The following is a 16,300-nucleotide window of genomic DNA, read 5'->3' as shown; positions in this document are numbered from 1 at the left end:
GCCATCCGTTGTGGCCGAACGGTTCAAGGCGCTTCAGTCCGGAACGCGCTGCTGCTACGGTTGCAGGTTCGAAACCTGCCTCTGGCATGGATGTGTGTGTTGTTCTTAGGTTAGTTACGTCCCATAGTACTCAGAGCCATTTGAATCATTTGAACCATATTCCTCAGCGTCTTGTATTTATGTATTCCTGAGTTTCCCTGAACATTTTCCTGAGTTTCCCTGAACACTTTCTAAGTAGGTTGTTTAGGTTTTTATATTGGTAACGCCACGTAGTGCTCTGTATGAAAATCACTGGCTGTGCTGTGTGCAGTCTGTGGCTAGTTTGCATTGTTGTCTGCCATTGTAGTGTTGGGCAGCTGGATGTTAACAGCGCGTAGCGTTGCGCAGTTGGAGGTGAGCCGCCAGCAGTGGTGGATGTGGGGAGAGAGATGGCGGAGTTTGGACATTTGTAAGACTGGACGTCATGAACTGATATATATATTATGATTTTTCAACACTATTGAGGAAAATACATTGTTTGTTCTCTATTAAAATCTTTCATTTCCTAACTATGCCTATCAGTAGTCAGTGCCTTCCATAGTTTGAATCTTTTATTTAGCTGGCAGTAGTGGCGCTCGCTGTATTGCAGTAGTTCGAGTAACAAAGATTTTTGTGAGGTAAGTGATTTGTGAAAGGTATAGGTTAATGTTAGTCAGGGCCATTCTCTGTAGCGATTACTGAAAGTAAGATTGCGTTGCGCTAAAAATATTGTATGTCAGTTTAAACACAGTCATGTATAATTTTTCTAAGGGGACGTTTCGACTTTTGTACTTGAGAACCTTAAACATTGCAGCGCGTCAGCAATCGTAAGTAAATTAATGATTATAAACAATCCGCCTCGATTGGACATAGAAACCGGATGTTGACATAGGTTTCGGCGCGGACTACCACACCTTCTTCGGAACACACTAAAACTACAAACTGCCTCTTTAGACCTGCGACTGAAGCGCCTAGAACCGCAAGGCAACAACGGACGGAGCTGAAGAATAAAATATATAGGAAGTACATGGAAGCTAAGACGAAATGGCTACAGGAAAAATGTGAAGACATCGAAAAAGAAATGATTGTCGAAAGGACAGACTCTGCACACAAGAAAGTCAAACCTACCCTTGATGACATTTAAAAAAGGATGATAACATTAAGAGTGCAACGGGAATTCCAGTGTTAAGTGTAGAGGAGAGGGCGGATAGGTGGAAAGAATACATTGAAAGCCTCTTTGAGGGGGAAGATTTGTCTGATGTGGTACAAGAAGAAACAGAAGTCGATTTAGAAGAGATATGTGATTAAGTATTAGAATCAGAATTTAAAAGAGCTTTGGAGGGCTTATGGTCAAATAAGGCAGAAGGGATGGATAACATTCCATCAGAATTTCTAAAACAATTGGGAGAAGTGGCAAGAAAACGGCTATTCACGTTGGTGTGTAGAATGTATGAGTCTAACTTTCGGAAATAGCACCATCCACACAATTACGTAGACGCAAGAGTTGACACGTGCAAAAATTGTCGCACAATCAGCTTAACAACTCATGCATCCAAGTTGCTTACAGGAATAATCTACAGAAGAATGGAAAAGAAAATTGAGCATACGCTAGATGACGATCGGTTTGGATTTAGGAAAGATATAGGCACGAGAGACGCAATTCTAACGTTGCGGTTAATAATGGAAGCAAGAGTAAAGAAAAATAAAGAGACGTTCCTATGATTTGTCGACCTGGAAAAAGTGTTCGTGAATGTAAAATTGTGTAAAGTGTTCGAAATTCTGAAAAAAATAGGGGTAAGTTATAGGGAGAGGGGTCATATACAATATGTACAACAGCCTCTTTAGGCAGTTTGTAGTTTTAGTGTGTTCCGAAGAAGGCGTGGTTATCCGTGCCGAAACCTAGGTAAACATTCCGTTTCTATGTGCAATCGAGGCGGATTCTTTATAATCGTTATTTTTGTACTTCCTCCTTTCATCGATAACATGAAATATTTCTTCTGTTACCTATGGTTTCTTCGCAGTTACCTTCTTTGTACGTATGTTTTCCTTCCCATTTTCTATGATGGTCCTTTTCAGAGATGCCCATTCCTCTTTAACTGTACTGTCTACTGAGCTATTCCTTATTGCTGTATCTGTAGCCTTAGAGAATTCAGCCATAACTCGTCATTCCTTAGTAATTCCGTATCGCACTTCTTTGCTTATTGATATTTCCTGGATAATGTCTTAAAATTCAGGTTATTGTTCATCACTACTATATTGTGATCTGAGTCTATATCTGCTTTTGGGTACACCTTACAATCCCGTTTCCGTCTGATCATGATGTAATCTAACTGAAATCTTCCCGTATCACCTAGCCTTTTCCAATAGTGCCTCCTCCTCTTAGTCTTTCTCCTCTCCCATTCCTAGTCCCAAGCCCTTATTCCCTTGTAACCTTTTTTTCTACTCCTGCCCCCACAACTGCATTCGAGTCCGCCATGACTGTTACATTTTCATCCCCCTTTACATCTCGTATTACCATATCAATATCTTCATACACCCTCTTTATCTCTTCATCTTCAGCTTGAGACGTCAGCATGTTTACCTGAACTATCGTTGTTGGTGGTCGTTTGCTGTCGATTCTGACAAGAACAACCCTGTAACTGAACTGTTCATACTAACAAACTCTTTGCTTACCTTCCTATTCATGACGAATCCAACTCATTTTATACCATTCTCCATTGTTGTTCGTATTACCCTTCTCTCATCTGACCAGACACCCTTGTCTTCTTTCCCCTGCACTTCACTGACACATATTATATCTAGACTGAGCCTTTGCATTTTCCTTTCCAGATTTTGTACTTTTCCTAAGACGTTCAAGCTTCTGACATTCCACATCCCGACTCTTCGAACGTTATCCTTTCGTTGATTATTCAATCTCTTTCTCATGGTAACCTCCCCCTTCGCAGTCCCCACCCAGAGATCCGTATGGGGGATTATTCCGGAATCTTTTGCCAATGGAGGGATCATCATGACACTTCTTCAATTGCCGACCGGTGTGGCCGTGCGGTTCTAGGCCCTGCAGTGTGGAACTGTGTGACCGCTACGGTCGCATGTTCGAATTCTGCCTCGGGCATGGATGTGTGTGATGTCCTTAGTTAGGTTTAAGTAGTTCTAAGTTCTAGGGGACTGATGACCGCAGCTGTTAGGTCCCATGGTGCTCAGAACCATTTGAACCATTTTTGAACTTCTTCAATTACAGGGCACATGTCCTGTACATGCACGCTACGTGTCCTCAATGCAGTGGTTTCCATTGCCTTTTGCGTCCTCATGCCATTGATCATTGCTGATTATTCCGCTTTTAGTGGCAATTTCCCACCCCTAGGACAAGAGAGTGCCCTGAACCTCTGTCCACTCCTCCGCCTCCTTTGACAAGGCCGTTGGCAGAATGAGGATGGCTTCTTATGCCAGATGTCTTCGGCCGCCAATGCTGATTATTAATCAAAATTTAAGCAGCGGCGGTATTCGAACCCTGGACCGAAGATATTTTGATTATGAAGCAAAAACGCTAAAATCTACGTAAACAAAAATATATGTGTTCGTTCATAGAAAATCATATCTCGGAGAGTTTTTCTGCAAGTGTTTTGAAATATTGATACGACGTTGCATTCTAAAATGCATGTGAGTTTATGCACCTGCTTTTAATATATATGTAACACAAAAATAAATATGTAATATACAGGGTGTAATGTGGATAAATGCATGTATTTTTGTATGTGGAGCCTTAATATGTACTTACATCAGTGTGTCGCTTGCTTTCTCTCTCTGCAACCAACAGTCTTCCTAGAAACACTTCACAGACTTTATGACCCGATGTTTTCTGTATGGATATACCTGGGCCGCAAACTGAGCGACACCTGGCAGTACAGAACAACCGTTGAGCTTCCTCGCGTCTATGCTGCAATACCCGTCTTCTGAGCAGCATAAAATGAACATTAATGGATTGCTTGTGCCACACATACTAGGAAATACTACCCAACATAAAAGCATGCAACTTGTAATAGCTATAATTATTAGTCTGCAAAGGGACGACGTTATTACCAAAAATCTCGAAAAACTCTGCCAGGAAGTTTCAAATCTTGGCTAGTTTGCTAGAAACTTTTATACACAACTCTGATAAGCATCCAGACCGATATGGGCTGTATATTTTATTATATATAATTAATAAATATAATATAAAAGTAGGAAAGTTTGTTACCAAATATCTCAAAAAGTACTCAACTGATTTGCTTAAAATATTTAGACATTACTGTTTGGACGCACATAGGCTACTGAGGCGTGGTGCGCCTTTTCTGGCACACCAGCTCTTTGGCACGTCACTATCGATTACCCAGCTGTACTACGATCTTTGCCCCTTTTTTGATCTGGAGGCTGTTTTGCGGTCGTGGTAGTTGCGGTCGGACTCGCTACGAGGCGAAAGGACGTGCTCGGCGGGACGGAGGAGGAAAACACGTGGGCTCGGCCAACAGCGGCGCGGCCTGTTTACCTTGCTAGAAGGTCGCGAGTTTGTGGTGGACCTGCCTGACGTCAGCTCTGGGCACTGTTGGTCGCTTTGCTTTGGGGCCTGTTTTCACGGAGAGACCCATCCCTCGAGATCATCTCGAACGACGTTCTTCAGCGAAGGTTTAAGTGATTTTGGTGCCTTCGTTCCGTTGAACGATTTACGTTGCAGCGAGTGTACTTGTTGGTTGGTTGCCCTAATGTACGTGTTGCTGAAGTAAGAGCAGCCGGCAAGCTGTGTGACTGCATGGAGAACAGCAATCATTACTTCCTTTAAATAATCAGTGTTTCCAAATGATGTAGTAACTGTAAGGCAATGAAGATATTAGGTCATAGTCTAGTTGTAATTTTCCGCATACCAAGCTTACACAATTGGCAGCTACATTGCAGACCAATGCAACCAAATTAAAGTACACAAAACCTAGTATCGTTGTGTAGTTGTGCATTTGAATAAAACTATATTATCTTGAAATTTTTTCCATTTCATCTTTGTACACATTGTCGGCCTTCATCGTATGTGTAAGTATTGTTTGGCGAAATATGAGAGTGTAAAAGTGTGATACTATATTTTCAGCATTGGATTTGTGTACAATTCTTAGGTTAAATGTTTTGCAGCATTGATATTGCTGTAAAACTTGTGTCACTTCTATTGAAAGCATTTGTTGGTTCTTCATTTATATTGTTATTTATTGATCTCTTAACTTATATTAATAGATGTTTGCTTGGTGTTTGCCGTGTTTTCTGCGGTCTGTTTGTGTTCCAGTTTTCTGCGAGTTAGGGAATGTGGGGGTGGCGCCACTTCTGCTTCGGTGCACAGAAGCTGTGACGTCTAATGGGAAGTGGCTCCAGGTTGGGCCCTGGCGTTTGGGTGTTGTTTTGGATGGCTGGTCTGCTGCTTACGGAATTGTAAGTTAATTCACCTTTTGCCCAGGGCAGCCTGTCGTCACTGCCCGTTTGGTAGACAATTATTGTGATCCTTGCGTTACTTGGGTTCGTAACGAACTGGTGTGCTTGTAAATCACTTTCATATTGCAAATTATTGCCTTAAAAAAGAACTCTGTGCCAACTTTTAAAATCAACTTCATATTGTAATGTATGTTTCTTAAGTACTGAAATCTCTGTGGCCCATCTTTTAAGTCAGTTGTTGTTAGCGTATATTTTGATATTGTCTTAAACACGCCACGTGTTGATTACCCCTTATCTGTTTTATATAGGGTTGTTTTGAATAAATGGTTAATTATTGATTTGCTTGTTTTTTTTTTTTTTTTGTCTTAAGGAGTGACATAGTAGGGGCCTTGACCTTCCATATTAAGTGTACCCCTCATCCCGACTTCCTAAGTCACAGCTATTTTTCAACACATATAAACGCACGAATCATATTATACTGAAACGTACTTAGCAGACAGAAAAGATTTATTTATGGCTTATCAGATTATGATTAGAGAACTACCTCAGAATCAGTATTTGCAATAACAATAAAAAAGACACAAAGAGAGGGGAAAGACAAAGGGGTGTGAGGAAATTCAGATAGAAAGCGGGAGAGAGGATTTGGGCAGAAAAATGGTCACACAGAGATGGAAAATGGGAGAAGAATAAGATGGACGTAAGAAAGGGGGGGGGGGCAGAAAGGAGGCGAGAGGGAGGGACAGGAGGAGATGGAAGAAAAGAATGTGGGCGAAGACGGGCACTTAGGGGGGGGGGGGGAGGAGGAGATGAACGATGAGAGGGGGGCAGCACGACCATGATCTGGACAGAGAAAGGGTGGTGAAGGAGATTGACAAATATAAGCCATTACTACATATTAGAAATGTGATTCTCTTTTCGTTCTTTTCCATTTAGCCAGCCCGAGCCACAGCAATATGCAATATGTGACTGGGAACAACTGGTACAGGAATATTAATAAACTGACGTGTTTTTAATCCAGCTTTCTTTTCTTATGTGTTGGCTACTGCGTACAGTGGCCAATCCAGGTATAGGTGAATGTAGGACCTATTCAACCAGCTGACTTTTCTCACCAATGTTTACATCGTATTAAAATATTTGGAAACTCCTAATATACTCTCCGTGGAATACCTATAGATCTTTGTGGACTGGCTTACTCCGTTGGAATCGCTGCATCCTGTCAAGCAGCTAGGTTGAGAGTCGCTGCTGGCAGCTGTAATTCACAACGTAATATTCTTACAGCAGGTCTGAATCTGCCACCTAGTACACGTGCTGCATCTCACTGTCATTCTTGGTTTCGTATACGCTCTACGAAATGTCTTAAGTTTACGTTATTTGGCCTATGCGGAAACATGACAGGACAGGTTAGAAGCTATCCGTGCAGGGGCGTATTTCATTGAATCAGTATAGATGTGATGCGTCTCCCATAGTCATAGAATAGTGGAAATTGTGTTCCGAAAACCAGCAAAGTGCAACCTGAGAGAACACACTAACCGTTCAGATAAGAAACTGCATTCTAATTTCACTATTTTCCGGTAGACGGAAATATAATTAATCTGAATCGATGTACCTTTAAATTATTATTCAGAGAATGAAGCTGACTTCTCCGCGATTCAATGGCTCTGAGCACTATGGGACTCAACTGCTGAGGTCATTAGTCCCCTAGAACTTAGAACTAGTTAAACCTAACTAACCTAAGGACAGCACACACATCCATGCCCGAGGCAGGATTCGAACCTGCGACCGTAGCGGTCTCGCGGTTCCAGACTGCAGTGCCAGAACCGCGCGGCCACTTCGGCCGGCTCTCCGCGATTCGTAAGAGAAACTTTCGTCTTCGAGGTTTTCTTCAACGTGTGTATGTGTTCACAGATTTCTGTGGTATCGTAATTTTTGTATTGGGCCGAGCGGTTCTAGGCGCTACAGTCTGGAACCACGCGACCGCTATGGTCGCAGGTTCGAATCCTGCCTCGGGCATGGATGTGTGTGATGTCCTTAGGTTACTTAGGTTTAAGTAGTACTAAGCTCGAGGGGACTGATAACCTTAGAAGTTAAGTCCCATAGTGCTCAGAGCTATTTGAATCATTTTTTTTGTATTGAATTTAAATGAGATGGATATTTTACGTAAACAGCATTGTGCGGTATTGTGCACAGCGTCCCACGTCGTACGATTTACTCTCTCCCGTGCCGACGGGGATATTTGTCGCACGGTGTTAGTGGAATAGGAGCCGTGCTTTTACGCTCTCCAAACGCCGCTAAATACAACTCGGTTTGGGAGTGACGAAGATATTGTATCTGCAGCTCAGACTCGCCATTGTGCCCTGTTAGTAACGAGACGGAGTGTTCTCCCCACGCCAAGTTATTTGGGAACGTGGCGAGCGAGTTCTGGCAGCACGAAGCGCTTCCCTCTTCCCCCTCTCCTTCCAAGCAGCTGGTGCCATTACACTGCGTGCGGAACTTGTTGCGACTTCCAGACAACGGCACTCCTTATAGCCCACCCCTGTTGTCGAGAGAGGAGCAAAAATTTCCTTTGACTTGGCTTGCGAGTGTGTGATGAAGGATACAAGAATGTCTCGTCTTTTAATTCTCTACACACAAGCAGGACAGGCACGCTGCGAGTTGATAGGATGTATCTAAGGAGTATCCAGAGGCCGTCATACGCAGTGCCAATTGTGTGAAACTGCAGCTAAGGAAAAAGAGCGTGGTCGTTGAGCCGTGGTAAAATTTGCTGTTTTGAAGAGCGCGCCACAGCGCGTAGTGCAAAGCAGTCGCCCTCCGTGTCTGGCGGCGGCGCCGCTGCGGCAGTCGCAGCTTTGGTGTCTCCCTCTGGTGTGAAAGGGGAAAGGTAGCCTGTTCACGTGCATTTAAGGGGCGCTATGAGCTCGCTAGGGGGCGAGTCTGGTCAGTTGGTCAGCCGGGTCAGTCTGGAGCAGGCCGCCAGTCTGCTAGAGTTCGTTCAGGCAATGGTCATTGTCGGTTGGATCGATCGGTTGGTCGGTCGCGCACTGGGACACAAGATAACTGGTCAGTCTTGAGCGTCGGCACATGTGAGGTCGCCACGTGGCAGCCAGTGGGCCGCGCCGTATAGCGAGGTGTAGTGGCTTCGCGGCCGACACGAGAGCAGCAGGAGTCAACCCACGACATCAATCTGCCCGCTGCGAGCTGCGACGCCGTGAGACGGGAGATCGGCGCGCCTTCCTGTGTCCGTAGAAGCGGCTGGCAGCGGACGGTTCCGGAGAGCGTTTAGGGGGTGCTGCGCCAGGTCGTCGCCAGACAGCGCAGTTTATTAGAAGTTAAGCGATTCGTGATATGTTGTTTCAGTTACTTGTTAAATTCTACTTGTTTTCGTGGTCAGTCTCTCGCCCCCAGCTTGCTCGACTGTCTCCCGTCCGCATTTGTTAGTCAGTTAGTGTGTGTCTGTCTGTCGGTCTGCCGTACGTTAGTAACTGCCTCTGTCATGTCTGTCGGATTCGGTATTAGCGAAATTACTGCTTAAGGTTTAAAGGCCGAATTCCTGAAATATGTTTTTATCTTGCCTATAATCTTCAGAGGCGGTATATGTGTAATGTAGAGCATGTTTGTACATGCATTTCGTGGGTTTTTATTTAAATGGTCATTTTAGTACATAAAGTTGGCACCCTTCCACCGTAAGAGTTTTCTTTTAAAAATAAGTTGCACTCTCAGTGGCAAGTAACTTTAATTAATGCGAGTGTTTTGTACCATTTCTATTCCTCCTACGGGGTGCATAGTTTATGTGTTTGTGTGACTTGTTAAAATTTTTAGTTTAAAGTAATCTGGTGTGTTGCACATTGGCACTACTGTAGCCTTTCAGAGGTTGTTGTGAGCACTCGTGACTACGGCCGTGTTAAAAGGGAGCGGCAAGGTTCTCAGCCCGAAAGCTCAAACTGTCGAAAAAAAATTATTTCTGCCTCTGAATAAATTGTAACTCGATATTTAGAGGGTGCTTTCTGATTATAATTTTTAAATTTGTTTAAAAAAAGAAAGGGATTTTAGGAATAAAATTTCCATTTGTTGAAAGAAACTTGTTTTCGTCAGTTACACACTGGCAACTCCTTCCACGCTCACATAGTGTTATTAATGAATTAATGTTCTTGATGAATGGCTAGTAAATAACGTAAATCCTTTAAGAAAAGATTTTGAAAGTAAATGCACGGTTCAGTCCACATTCTTCGAAATCACATGTGAGCCCTCACGATATTTTTCCGTATTCTAAAGACAATACACGTACCACATTATTGCCAGCTTCCCCGACGCACAAGTAAGAATACACTGAGGCAACAAAAGTCATGGGAACCTAATATCCTGTCGGACCTCCTTTTTTGGGCTTAATGCAGCAATTCGACGTGGCATGAACTCAACCAATAGCTGGAAGTACCCTGCAGAAATACTGAACCGTGCTGCCTCTGGAGCCGTCCATAATTGTCAAAGTGTTGCCGGTGCAGAATTTTGTGCGCGAAATTTCATCTCCACTATGTCCCGTAAATAATCTATGGGATTCACGTCGGGCGACCTGGTTGGCCAAATCATTCGCTCGAGTTGTCCATAATGTTCTTCAAACAAGCCGCGACCAAATGTGGAAGTCTGATACGTTTTGTCACATGAAGTCCATGAATGTCAGAAAAAGGTATCCAAGTAACTGACCATAACAATCCTCAGTTAATGATCCGTTCAGCGGGGCCAGAGGACACAGTCCATTCCATGTAAACACAACCTACACCGTTATGGATCCATAACCAGCTAGCACACTGCCTTGTTGACAACATCGTCCATGACTTCGTGGGGTCTCCGCCACACTAAGGCTACCATCAGCTCTTCCCAACCGAAACTGGGACTCATCTGACCAGGCCGCGGCTTTCTAATCACCTGGCATCCAGCCGATATGGTCAGGAGCACATGAGAGTTGCTAAAGGAGATGTCGCGCTATCATTATAGGCACTCATGTCGGTCTTCTACTTCCATATCCCATTAACGCCACGTATCACCGCACTATCGTGATGGATACGGTCTTCGTATCCCCCGCATCTCAAGCAGTGTTGCTCGACTTTTAGCACTGACAATTCGTATGAAGCACCGCTGCTCTTGTTTGTTGTCTAGGGTGAGAGGTAATGCCTGAAATTCTCGGCTCAGTCTTGACGGTGTGAATCTCGGAATATAAAATTCCCTAATGATTTCCGAAATGCAGCGTACCATGCGTCTAGCTCCAACTACCACTTCACTTTCAAAGTCCGTTACTTCCCGTCGTGAGTGCATAATCACGTCGGAAACGTTTTCACGTTAATCACTGTGTTCTAATGTGTACTCCGCACTGCTCTTTTTATATCTTGAGTACGAGATACTACCGCCACCTGGAAATGTGCATATCACTATCCCATGAATTCGTCACCGCCGTGAAAGTTGTTGTGAATTATAGCTGTATGAGGTGCGAATGCCTAGAATAGAGGAGTTTGGTACATGCATTTTGATGGGATTTTAGTATACTGTAGGAATCAGTGTATGACGCAAGATACAGTATGACTTGAATATATCGCAGGTTGTTTGAAGCAAGTGTAACATATTTCTAAAGGAGGTAGTATCTCGACATGTCCAGTAAGCAATGAGTGTGCAGATATGGGTCAATCTGTCCTCTCATTTCCATCAGTCTGTTGCAAAGAGGTAGACGCCACAGGGAATGTTCTGTGTAATCACCACGTACCCTGCCACATCCTTCAGCCCTTCTTCACACTGAATGACTAATTCTTTCAGATAGACTTTGCTCCATTCAGATTGAGTCACATCCGTTGGTCATGTGCTCTTGAAACTTATCCAGTCAACAGGCTTGTCATACAATAAATGTCTTCAAACGCGCTTTAGTCAAACTTGAACGGATTCAGCTCCGGTGAACCGATAAGTGGTGCTACCGGACATGCTCTGACAATCCATCAGCAATAAAACGTTTAGGTGAGGTACTGTAAGAGGATCAAAAAGAATTGGGCTGGGGCCCCATTCGTCCATAAACTTCAGTGGTTGTGGCTTCCACGTATTGGGGGCAAACTACCGGTTCCGATTTGCGAAAGTCTACGAAATTTCGACGGACAACCGTTCCGCCATCAACAGGAGGTCCTGATGGAATTAAATGTCCGCTGCAGGCTCACGGTATTTACACCTACCCGTCCAGAGATCACTTTTCGCTGGCCCCACGCCGTGGGAGTGCTCGAGACCGTAACTGTGAAGGGAAGAGTTTCAGTAGCCTTCCGTCCGCTGTCGCTGCCTCATTCCGCGTCAGCCTGTCACATCTTTCTTTCTCTTTTTGTGGAGCTTATTATTGACTCCAATGCTCGGCTCTGCTGGAAACCTGTGTCTCTGTTGGTTAAATTACCAGTCAAATTAATGTCAGTTGTTTCTCTAGACATAGAGTTCCAAGATTTATCTGCGGTAACCAGGACTGTTGTTTGTTGCCAGTTCATTTTATATTTTATTTCAATACCGTGTCTTGGTATTGCCGACATTTAGGGCTTCAGTAAGTGGGTGTTGTGCTCGTGTTCTATACATCGATCTTCACTCGTGCGGATCTTGTGTCCAATATAAGTTTTTCCTCATTCACAAGCAGCTTAGTATATCTCTGAATACTTGAGGGAAGACGAAAGCACCAAAAAAGAAGACAGCTTTCATACCATTCTTCCCTGTCCCTAATAACCCTTGTTTCATATGGTGGGTGGAAAACTGGCGTTATGTCGTATTTTTTCAATATTTTGCCAATCATTGACGATAACATAACGGTATGAAAGAGCTCTTCTTATCTCCATCTAAGAAGGATTCCGTGCACCGATGGAGGCTGCTGGAGGCATAGAGGCATAGATCAGTATATGTCCCTTTATGATAAAGGTACTGGAGTCCTTTTAGAAGACTCCATAAACCTAATCAATGAGAAGATCAGCCTTCGCAGACATACCTCTTTACACACGTTCTAATATCGATTTATTTTGTTTTCAATTGGACAATACTTTGAGGAGACCAAAGTCATAGCCATGGGCAGCAGTCTCTCGCCGATTGTAGCAGATCTGTTGATGGAGTACTTCGAGGACGTAGTGCTGGAAACTACAGAACTAAAACCTGTTTGTTTCTTTCGGTTTGTTGACAACATTTTTGCTATTTGGCCTCATGGACACTAAACTACAAAATTTCTTAGAACATCTGATTCCCATCCAAGAAAACGTTCAGTTTACCACGGAAAGAGAAAAACACAGAAAACTTCCTTTTGTAGAGGTCCCAGATGAGTGGAGGCCCGACGGGTTTATTGCTCACAGCTGCCATCATCTCTCGCAGAAGAACATCGTGCACAACACTCTAGTGCACAGGGCCCAATCCATTTCAGTCGAACAAAATCTGAAGACAAAGTTGCAGCACCACCAATCCGTCTTGTGAGAGAACAGATACATCAACTGACCAATTCGGATTGCTTCGCGGCATAAGAGCCCCACGAACGACACAGAAGACGAAAACACGGGAAAAGAAGGTAAGTAGATCTCTTTCATGACGGTTGCTGGCAGTGTGTCGCCAAACATTGGCAGACTACTGCAGAAACAATAAATAACGTCCATTTTCCGCTCACCAGCCAGAAAATGATCTTCATAAGGCGTATTGAACAGCGACATTAGTCTCAAAAAGGAGCGCCAGTCTCTCGGACCCAGGGGCTTATATGCCAGACTTTGTTAACAAGTGTATTTGTTCTCTGCACTCGGAGATGTCAAGAAGGCTGCGCGTAACAACATGTTCGTTTATTTGTAACGCATGTGCCTTTAATGTCTCTACTCACATGGTCGCAGGTCCTCAGGAATTTGACGGCGTCCATCTACAGTCAGACAGTCGTAAACGGGACACCCCTTTCAGAACAAAGCACTACTGTTGTACACCCCACTAGGTCACCTACTGGGGTTGCGGATCAAATAAAAAAACTATGGCCTAAGTAGAACCCTGTTATCCATAGCACCGAGCGAAAATGGATTGCACTGTTCCTTTCCAATTATCTTAAGATTTTGGCACGAAGAGTTAAATTTCATTTCAGTATGGTTTATATAATGCTGAATTGCGCTACTGCTCACACTCCGTATTTATACCATAAATGTGTAGATAAAAATAAAATGGGGTTTTTCGGGGGAACATAATTTTCAGCTGTGTCAAAAACGTGTCAAACTCGTGAGGTAGCCGGCTGCAAAGAAACTCCCTTAATCGATCACAAATAACCAAAGGCTTTCAGTTATCTTTGAGAAGGACGTTATGTTATATAGAAAAGATAGGCAAATGACACAGTCGTTGCTATTGGCAGCATCTTTTTAAGTCCAAAAAGACTTAAGTAATACTGTAATTCCGATAGACCACGACAGTAAACTGCTGCCGTTCACTATGAGAGTAGGCCTAGAGAGAGCACGCCGTCTGCAGCCTACAAGTGGCGCATCGGGACCATCTGACTGACGTGACATCCACAGTGGGGATGCGGATAGGAGGGGCGTTTGGTTATCACACTGCTCTCTCGGTCGTTTCGATAGCAACAGCGCATGGCGGGCTGGACGGTCACCCATCCAACTGTCGGCCACGCCCGACAGAGCTTAACTTCAGTGATCTGACGAGAACCGGTGTATCCAATGCAGCAAGGCCATTGCCCCAAGGTAGGCCTATGTCACAGAAATAAAAATAAATGGAAAGCTACCAGGGTGATGAATGAAAAAAGAACTGAGAAATTCGGGAAGAGATTGCGAAATTTGTACTGGAAATATGTGTATAACACCCCCAACATAAATTAAAAAATGAAGCATTTTGCAACATACGCATAGGTTACACTTCAAAGCAGTTTTCAATCGGATTAAATGCACCTCAACCAAGCATTTAAATGCATCGACTTGTCATGCAAAACTAAGAGATTCGTGTAGTCGGCGTCAAGAGACACGGGCAATAAAAAGGGGAAAACCAAATTTAAAACCACACTCTAAAGTTCTGAGAGAAATCACCAAAGACATAGGAACCATTTGCATAATGATTAAAGATGGGGCAGGGAAAGTAAATCAAGGTAATGAAGAAATTGACTTAAAGGAAGATAATAAACTGATAAGGACAGTCCAAAAATTTCAAAGTATTCCGGAAACTATTCTCTGTTAGTAGCATTTAACATAGATTTGAACACACGTTTAGGAGACAATCGATAAGAAAGGCCTTCCAAACAAGTATCGTAACACCAAACTTCGCCTTTGGAATGGGGCTACCATTTCTGGCAAGCCACTACTCACCCACGTGACATATACAACAGTGAAGTATGCTTCAAAGGACAGATATGGTACTGAGGCAGTACTGTCTGTGCTTACACTTTCTCGAGTTCTGTACCTCAAGGTGTGAAGGTGAATGGTAAGGCAGTAGTATCTTTTATAGCAGGGTAGTGAATACGTGAAAGGGAGATAGCAGCAGAACTGGCTGTATGTGAGTGGATGGGCAGGTGCCAGACCGCGGTCCTTCCCAACCCAGGGTAATGTTGTAGCATGCAGTTATGATGGTGAAAAGACCCCCTCCTCCATTGCTTCCTCCAGCGCAGCATAGAGTGCATGCAGGTTGGCGAGGCAACACGGAGGGTGAAGTATCATAAGCTTTGGGTGTAGGCAACATCTTTAGAAAACAGGACAAAAAACACTACCGTCCTTGCCATTATTCTGGGGCTAGTAACTCCCCTATCTGATGCCAAGAGAGAAAATACCTTTTTCTTTACTTTTGTTTTCCCACAGTGGTGAAATCACTCTGGTAGGTTAGCTATGAAATCCGTCCTGGTTCCACTAGGGATGGGCGGTAAAGATTATGAGGGAATGGGAGAATTGTGGCGCCCTGAAAATATTCTGTGTTAGGTGTTGGTGTGGCCACACGGACCACTCTCCCTCAGGAAGCTGGGACTCGTCAGCGACCGTGTGGTGCCGAACATTAGCCGGAGCAAGAGGGGAAGCCCCAGCGAGTGGTGTAATGGTGTAATCAGATTTTCAATATCTTTATTAGTTTAAAGTTTAGAATCTGACTGTAAATTATACAAGTAACACCCAGCAAAGAGTTTCCAAAATGTAAACGGTTCATTCGATTTTGTCGATCGACATATTTTTAGAAAGCTATTAGTGTAAACCTGAACTGGTATGAATCACAGGCATATAGCTTGAATAGTACATGAGTTATTTGAGGTAATTGCGGCCGATTACTATTGATCGCGTGAGGCCATAAGTACTCCACACTTACACGATAAAACGGTAGCAGCATGCTTATAAATATATTTATTTGTCTATTTCTTTGTTTATATCCGATTTATAATAGTCATGAAGAAATTGATCAAATATTTAGTGTGTTTTAGAAAGCCGGCTGGAGTGGCCGAGTGGTTCTAGGCGCTACAGTCTGGAACCGCGCGACCGCTACGGTAGCAGGTTCGAATCCTGCCTCGGGCATGAATGTGTGTGATGTCCTTAGGTTGGTTACGTTTAAGTAGTTCTAAGTTCTAAGGTACTGATGACGTCAGAAGTTAAGTCCCATAGTGCTCAGAGCCATTTTTGTTTTAGAAAGCACAGATACATTAGGCTACTAGCCTACTTTTGCTTCTATTCCTTTGATATGTATTTATTTAATTTGTTTACGTATTTAATAATGTGTGTTAGAGCGTGTCTATGGTCCAGCTGTAGAAATATTTATTTTCTTTGAAGATATTTAAATGTAAATCCAGTATTTCATGTGTTTGAATATGTTTGTGAGTGTGCGTTTGCTTGGAGATATGGCGGGAGCGCTCTAGCCAATCACA

The sequence above is a fragment of the Schistocerca americana genome, chromosome 3 (genome assembly GCF_021461395.2).
Source record: "Schistocerca americana isolate TAMUIC-IGC-003095 chromosome 3, iqSchAmer2.1, whole genome shotgun sequence".
NCBI classification, from domain to species: Eukaryota; Metazoa; Arthropoda; class Insecta; order Orthoptera; family Acrididae; genus Schistocerca; species Schistocerca americana.
Note: the sequence above shows the minus strand (reverse complement) of the source record.